Raw genomic sequence first — 9186 nt, 5'->3', positions numbered from 1 at the left:
TTTCTTTGTTTCATTTCCTATCATATCTGCTTCTATATTTATGGTTTCCTTACTTCTACTTTTTTCAGGTTTACTATGTTCTTTTTTTCTGTTCTTAACTTGGACCTCTAACTCATTAAATAAGTTAATTCTTATTGCTATTTAATAGCTGCATCTATAGTTGGATATTTCCCCCTTAGTACAACTTGGAGGCTTTCTATAATGTTTGATATAAAGTATCTTCATTGTTATTCACTGTCAAATATTTTGTGATTTCCTTGTGCTTTATATATAAATGAGGAATTTAAACATTATTGAGATTTCCCTTGTGACCAGTAATTTTGATTTTCATATGTACTTAAAAATAATGTAGTGTCTCTGTTTCCTTAGTTCTTACCCTACCTTTCTGAGATTCTTATTAAGTATGGATATTGACATTTTTACTTCTTTGCTCCATATCTTTCAACTTGTCTTTCACATTCTTTCAATTCCTTCTTGATGATTTCTGGAGAGTTCTTCAACCTGATCTTCAAACTGATGTGCCAGGTTACTAATTTGATTTTTGTATACATTCTGCTCTTTCACTCAATTATTAGTTTGGTTATTATATATTTTAACAAAAATGTCAATATATTTTAGATCAAGACTCTTCCTCTCGTTCTTCTTAATGACTGCTCATTTCTGCTCTACAGTCAGGCTACTGGTATCTCTTCTTTCTCTATCTCGAATGATATTTACTATGCTTAATTCTAATTCTTGGTCTATGTGGCCCATTATTTTTTTCCTGTTTTATATAGGAATTGTGCTTTTCAGATGTCTCATTATTTTTTCCTGTGAGGTCACATTTCCCTGGGATTACTGGTATCGACAATCATGTCTTCCCAGGAGAACAGACCAAATTCCACGCCTTAACTTGTGCCATTGGCAGAGAATTTGCAGGGTTCTCAGAAGCGTTCTTTAGTGCTAAGAGCTTGTTTTGATCTGTCCTCAACAATTTCCCTTTCTGTTACTCATACATCCAACCCTCAGTGCCCTTTCTGTAACTCCACCCAAGTGCTGCTTTCCCAAGTGCTGTAATCCTCTTGTGATCTAGTCAGGTATTTGGAAACATGTGAGGCAAATTCAGGGGTTGCTCTAATGACACTTGTTACCACAGGTATTTAAGGCAAGGGACTGGGGATACTAAGCATGCATTATTATAATATATAGGAAAATCCCATACAATGAAGTACTATCTGAAACAAAATGACAGGCGTGCCCCCATAGCAACGGGAAGAGGTTAAAGTTCAGGACTAGCTCACAAGCTAGTTTCATTTGCACAAGCAGGTTTCACCTCTCTGCAGACCTCAGCGCCCCCTAGTGGTGCCGTATGTTACTACATTGCCTCCCCACTGGGTGCTGGGAGAAGTTGCTATTACTCTCCCCAGCAGTAACAAGCGGAGAAGGCAATCGCACCCCACTCCAGTACTGTTGCCCGGAAAATCTCATGGATGGAGTAGCCTGGTAGGCTGCAGTCCATGGGGTCGCAAAGAGTCAGACACGACTGAGCGACTTCACTTTCACTTTCCACTTTCATGCATTGGAGAAGGAAATGGCAACCCACTCCAGTGTTCTTGCCTGGAGAATCCCAGGGACGGGGTAGCCTGGTAGGCTGCAGTCCATGGGGTCGCAGAGAGTCAGACACGACTGAAGCGACTTAGCAGCAGCAGCAGCAGTAACAAGACGGCAATCTATGTTCTAAGCAGGGCCTTGTAAGGAAATTAAAAGCAGTCAGAACCCTCACCTGAATCTTTACCCTGCCCTTAGCTTCCAGCTCTTTTCTGCCCTAGGTTTGCTTCCTCTCCCTAGACCTTCACCTCCATCAGGCACACCAGAACTCAAATCCTAGGAATATCTCAGTTTTCATTAATATCTGAAATAGACCAGCTCCTTTTACTTCTATGGCATCTCCAGTGCTGAATCAAGTGAGACTCAACATTCTCTATTGGTATCCCATCTTCCTACCTCCCAGGAACCCTGATTATTAACAATGTGGGGGGCGGAGGGGAGGAGTGCCTAGAAACCTAATTTTGAAAAATAAGAGCAACAAAAGGAGAGTTATCCCAGCAGATAAGATGTATGTATCTTTATATTTGTTTAGAGCCATGTTTTTCTACAAGAAAAAAAAAAGCAAAATAAACCCTCAAAGAATAACATTTACAGGTGAAAAATAGACCAAACAGGATGAAAAGCCCAGAAATATACCAGGTATAGGTGGCAATGGTAGCAGTGGCAGCAACACTCTGTGTGAACATGATAGATAGACTATTTGGTAAGTCATTTAGTAGATGACACGGGACAGAATGAACCATTTCATGGAAGAATATATTATTTTCTCCACTTGAAAAAGTTTTTAGACTTTTAATTTTGAAATAATTTTATAATTACAGAAAAGTTTAAAAATAATACAGAGAGTTTTTTTTTTTTTCTCATATACCCTTCAGCCAGCTTCTCTCAGTGATAACATCTAGTATAATCATTATAAAATGTTCAAAATCAAGAAATTAACATTGGTACATGAGTGGCTAAACTAGGCACTTTGTTTGAATTTCACTGGTGTTTCCAGAAAAGTCCTTTATCTGTTTCAGAACCCAATTTAAGAATCCCACGTTGCATTCAGTAGTCATGTCTCCTTAGTGTCTTCCAATCTCTGAAAGCTGCTTAATTTCACATTATTTTTCATGATCATGACCCTTCTGAAGAGTATTTGTGAATTATTTTGTCAATTGTCCCTCCATTTTAAGCTATCCAATATTTTCTCATAATTAGATTGGGGTCATGCATTTTTCTCAAGAATAATATAGAAGTGGTATGTCCTTCTCAGTACAATATCATGACAGAAGATTTGTCTTATTACAGCTGATATTAATCTTGACCACTTGCATAAGCCAGTGTCTGCTGGTTTTCAACACAAAGTTACTATTTTTCACTTTGAAATTAATAAATGTATTGATGGAAAGCTATTCTTGTTTCTCCTCAAACTTCCACCCAGTGATTTTAGGATTCATCAGCAAATCTTGACTAGTGCAATGATTACTACAGTGTTCTCACACAGAGAAATGATTTATCTTAACAATGGATCTATTTATTGTGTGTGCGCGCACACTCAGTCCTTCAGTCGTGTCTGACTCTTTTGCAACCCCGTGGACTATAGCTCACCAGGCTCCTCTGTCCATGGAATTTCCCAGGCAAGAATACTGGAGTGGGGTGCCATCTCCTACTTCAGGAACTCTTCCTGACCCTGGGATTGAACCCATGTCTCTTGCATCTCCTTCCTTGGCAGATGGATTCTTTACCACTGTACCACCTGGGAAGCCCTATTTATAGTAGAAAATTGAGTACTTTTCATTCTGAAATGTGTGTGTTTAAGTCACTCTACTTCATTCACATTTTCGTAAGAAAAAATACATACACTTGTTTTACAATCATATAACTAAAAAAAGATCTTGGGTTCCAGTCAACCCTGAAGGGCAAGACTGCATGTAGATTTTTAAAATAAGTTCCTCTTCATTCTGTCTTGGAGTTAAGATGTTAATCGGGCAAAACTGACTAGATGGCCAGATACCCATATCCTCCTGTTCCGCCTATGCAGATCCATCCAAGTTTTTCCAGAAACTGGTCACATCACTCTTTGAACAAGCACATTCACTTAGTCATCTGCAAAAACCCCTGGACACATGCTGCTAGGATCACCAAAACTATCAGAGTCGAGGGCATTTGAAAAAGATATTCATGGCTTTCTTGTGCTTTATTTTTTCATCTGCATGAAAAACATGCTTTCTGTTGCCAGTGAATAAAAAGCTAACAACTTACATTCGCAATATGGGTAGCTGGTTTCTTGTCATTTGGACAGTTTCCCACGTTTCAGAATTGAATCCTGTCTGAGAATCTGGAAAGTGAGATGAAAGTCTTCTGCCCAGCCTCCCAACACGCTCCAGCTCCTCACGGGGATGGAAAGCATTGCTGAGGACCTACCTGGAAGGATCTTTAGGACAGTGGTCCCCAACCTTTTTAGCACCAGGGACCAGTTTAATAGAAGACAATTTTTCCAGGGACCAAGGGAACAGGGGAGAGGGAGGAGAGTTTGGGGCTGATTCTAGCACATTACACTTATTGTGTACAATTTTTTATTTCTATTTATTATTCTATCATTTATTTATTATTCTTTATTTCTATTATTATTGCATTAGCTCCTCCTCAGGTCATCAGGCACTAGATCCTGGATGCTGGTGAGCCTGCTTCAGGACACAATGCGGGCCCTAGGAGCGGGCTGGGAGCAGCCTCACCAGCAGGAACAGGGTCTCCTTGTGCGGCACCAAGTAGTGACTTTCTGTCTCTGCTTTTCTTGCTGCTGTGAACGTCTAGCTACCCTCTCCTCTCTCTGCTGCATGGATTCTGCTGTCTCACGTCTTCTATTTCATGACTGTTGACTGGACCTTGGAGTGAATAAAAAACGCAGCTCTGGAGATCTGGCTTCATGGCCTGCCTCTTCCATAGACTGATTTTGCCATCTTAGCTAATGTGTAAGCATCCTGTGCCCCAGTGTCCTCATCTAAAAATGGTGACATCTTCATAGTGAAACTCTGAGAGTTAAGTGGATTACTGCATAAAGACAGGCTTCCCCAGTGGCTCAGCAGGTAAAGAATCTGCTTGCAATGCAGTTTGATTCCGGAGTCAGGAAGAATCCCCTGCAGGAGGAAATGGCAACCCACTCCAGCTTCTTGCCTGGAAAATCCCATGGATAGAAGAGTCTGGTGGTTAAGTCTGTGAGAACACAAGGAATCGGACAAGACTGAGCACACATGCATGTTAGTGCATAAAGAGCACTAGAAAAGTGCCTGGTAGCTAACAATTCTTCAGATAAATGTTAGCCATTATTTGATCCATGGGTCTCTCAAAGCTAACCCACCAACTGCTTCCTTCCCCACATATGTGTCTCTTTCAAACTGCAGCAAATAGAAGATCTGCATGCAGGCAGTGACCATCAAAAGGGAGCACTCATATTTGGCAGGGTTCTCATGCCAGGATCTCAACCTGTTGCCTTTGAAACAAGTACCCATCTATGACACAAGTGGCCAGGTAGCAATGACTTAGGCATAATGAAACAGCTTTATGCCACTATTTCACCACCTTTTTTGGAGAAGGAAATGTCAACCCACTCCAGTATCCTTGCCTGGAGAATCCCATGGGCAGAGGAACCTGGCAGGCTGCAGTCCACGGGGTCACAGAGTCAGACACGACTGAGTGGCTGAGCATGCATGCATGCACCACCTTTTTAAAATTTTTTTTAATTTTTATACAATTTTTAATGGATACTTTCCATACTGTTTTACCATACAGTTCTTCCAAAATATTCATTGTGTTGTACAATACATCTTTGAGCCTATCTTATACCCAAGAGTGTGTACCTCCCACTCTTCTACCCCTATATTGCCCCTCCCTGCCTCTGGTAACCAATTGCTTGTTCTCTGTATCTGTAAGTTTGCTTCTTTTATGTTACATTCACTAGTTTAATTGTATTTTTTAGACTCCACATATAAGTGATATCATACAGTGTTTATCTTTGATTTATTTTACTTAGTATAATGTCCTCCAGGTTCATCCATTCCATCCATGTGGCAGCAAATGGCAAAATTTTGTTTTTTATGGTTGAGTAGTATTCCATTGTGTGCATGTATGTGTGTGTGTTTGTATGTATATATATATATATACAATTTACATCCAATTATACCAATTTACATCCCTACCAACCATGTAGGAAGCTTCCCTTTTTTCCACATTCTCACCAACATTTATAATTTGAGGACTTTTTGATGATAGCCATTCTGCCAAGTTGGAGGTGATATTGTGATTTTGATTTACATTTCCCAAGGCAATGGCACCCCACTCCAGTACTCTTGCCTGGCAAATCCCATGGGTGGAGGAGCCTGGTAGGCTGCAGTCCATGGAGTCGATAAGAATCAGACACGACTGAGCGACTTCTCTTTCACTTTCCACTTTCATGCATTGGAGAAGGAAATGGCAACCCACTCCAGTGTTCTTGCCTAGAGAATCCCAGGGACGGGGGAGCCTGGTGGGCTGCTGTCTATGGGGTCACGCAGAGTCGGACATGACTGAAGTGACTTAGTGGCAGTGATTAGTAATGTTAAGTATCTTTTCATGCACTCATTGGTCATCTGCATTTCCTCTTTGGAAAAATATTTATTCAGTTTTTCTGTCCATTTTTTAATAGAGTTGTTTGTTTTCTTTGATGTTGAGCTGCATGAGCTGCTTATATATGTTGGATATTAATCACTTATTGGTCATATCAATTGCAAATATTTTCTCCCATTCAGTAGGTTGCCTTCTCATTTCATCAATGGTTTTCTTTGCTGTGCAAAAGCTTTTAAGTTTAATTAGATCCCATTTGTTTATTTTTGCTTTTATTTCCTTTATTTTAGGGGAAGGAGCCACAAAAAAAATTGCTTTATGTCAAGAGTGTTCTGCCTGTGTTTTCCTCTAGTAGTTTTATAGTATCTAGTCTTACATTTAGGTCTTTAATCTATTTTGAGTTTATTTTTGTATATGGTATTAGAGAATCTTCTAATTCAATTTTTTTACATGTGACTGTTCCGTTTTCCCAGCACCACTTACTGAAGAGACTGTCTTTTCTCCACTATATATTCTTGCCTCCTTTGTCACAGATTAATTGACTATAGTGTGTGGGTTTATTTCTGGGCTGTATTATCCTATCCTATTGATCTGTGTCTGTTTTGTGTTGGTACCATACTGTTTTGATTACTGTAGCTTTGCAGTATAGTCTGAAGTCAGGGAGTCACCACCTTTCTCAAAGAGTGTTAGGTGCATAGCAGTCACTCTGAACTTCAGATAATTTTCCACAATACCTGAAAATGGAAGAGAGGTTTGTTCCCAAATGGAAGACCATCTGTTACTAGTTAATCTGGGGTCGTGGTGAATGGTCTTCCCTATATCTGCCTCAGCGTTAACCTTTCCCCTCCATCAACATGGCTTGCAGTCTGTGCCCCCCACCATTACACTTGACATGGAGCCCGATGTCAAGTACTCACTTCTGGAACTTTGAGACTTCTTGATATTGCATTTTTTATCATCCTTCCAGGCACTAGGACTCTCCCTTTGTACTCAGGTCCCATGGACATGAGACTTCCAACCTTTCAGTGTGGGCTCCTTAGCAATGAGGTGCATCTTGTTTGATTCCTGAGGCCACAGCAGCCACTTCTCTAACTTGTGGCTCAGTAGTCACTACAAGTTCCCTGGACATCTGCTCTTTGCTTTGCATAATCCTGGACAAATACCCAGTTTGCTTGGGCTCCTTTAGACCCCAGTCAAGGTAAAACTACTCTTACCCTACTCACCTCCAACAAACTGATGCTTTCCTGGGCTATGCTTTACTGTACGAACTTATAGCTCCATGTTCCTACCTCTGACCAAGTTCTCATACTCTGACTCCTCGTTTAGACCCGTAAATGTAGGGAAAGGAAACTATTCAAAGATGATGAGGAAACTACATAGTCACTGCAAAAAGAGCAATATACTGTGCTCACACCAGGTTTTTTGAGCAAATTAAAAGGTGGTACAAAAAAAAAAGAGAGAGGTATTTCTTTGAAGCATAATGGAAAATATTCATATGAACCCCAGGATCTAACTGAACTTGGTTCTACTGTATGTGTTGGAGTCATGATGAGTATTGGAAAGGGCTCTGAATCAGAGGTTAATGTGGCAGGAATCCTGGCCTCAACTCTGTTTCAAAGCTCATTAGATAACCTAGACAAATCATTTAAACTCTCCTGACTGAGCTCCCCTCAAGTCAAACGTATCTATTATACCAACCTCAGGTTAACATTGAATATCAATACTGATGTGACTAAAGCAAATTAAAATCCATATATCTACATGTCTCAGAGAAAGCTGGGAACTTGGATGGTTACTGGCACCAGTCTCCTATGGAGAAGGCAAATCAGATTGTCTGTAAATATTTATCTCTTATTAAAGGCTTTATCTCTAGGAAAGAAGTGAGCAACCTGGACCCAGTCATATAAGGTTAAAACAGTGTTGGCAACCGTCATTATGTGAAGACATAAGAAGCATTGTTAAGGCCAGTTTCACAGAGTGGGATCAAGGATGTTGGGAGGATTATCAAAATCCTGAAGATCCTTGTGAAACAGGTCTTGATTTCTTGCTTATACATAATGACTGAAAGCATAGAGTAGATTTTTAAAGAGGTTTAACTTCCTGGGTGTGACAGCATAAATGAAAGCGTAGACGGATCCACAGTGTAATCGGCTACTGCTTCTATGAGCACCAGTGCATTTGTCCTAGGCACCTGCTCTTTCTGACACCATTTCTATTGGTTCAAGAATACAAATCCCAGGGACTTGCAGTGGCTAAGACTCTGCACTCCCAATGCAGGGGGCTCAGGCTCAATCTTTGGCCAGTGAACTAGATCCCACCATGCAATGAAGAGTTTGCATGCCAGAAGTAAAAGATCATGTGTGCTGCAACTAAGACCCAACACAGCCAGACAAGTAAATAAATATTAGATTTTAAAAAGGAATACAAATCCCAGATGGAGTCAAACCCATGACTGTAAGCTGTCACTCTGTTGATCTGAGAGTGAGTCAATATCATTGTCTTGCCTGTGTTGTGTGTGAGGTTCTTTCAAATTTATTCAGCAAATTTTATTGAGTACCTATTCTGTACTAGATAATATACACTTGAATCCTGGCAGCTGGATCTTGATGACAAGGCTCAGATGGAGACTAACTGGTTCAGCTTCCCAGGGATGACTATTCATTCAAACTTCCAGACTCATTCACACTTTTTGTCAGATATTTATTGTACACTTACTAAGATTAGACTAATCAAGTCTAAGAACATGAAAACTGTCTCATCTAAGCATACTGAGAATTTCATTTCTCCTCCCCACCTCTGTGCGAACTGAGAACTGCAGTTGTGCTCCACATACTTCCTTAAGGTGGAGCTGGCAAATCACCTTACCTGAACGGAGAAGAGTGCTATGGATCTAAGGTCAAAGCATGCAGACTGCAATGTATACCTGTGATTTGTCTTGGCACAGAAGAGAGGTACCCCAGTAATACACCGGTGGCTTCAGAACAAAGCCTTACAACTGTAGTTCCTGTGTATGGAGTT

This window comes from Bison bison, unplaced genomic scaffold, assembly GCF_000754665.1.
Source record: "Bison bison bison isolate TAMUID 2011002044 unplaced genomic scaffold, Bison_UMD1.0 scf7180017864518, whole genome shotgun sequence".
Classification (NCBI taxonomy): domain Eukaryota; kingdom Metazoa; phylum Chordata; class Mammalia; order Artiodactyla; family Bovidae; genus Bison; species Bison bison.
The sequence above is the reverse complement of the archived record's forward strand: the minus strand, read 5'-3'. Positions refer to the sequence as shown.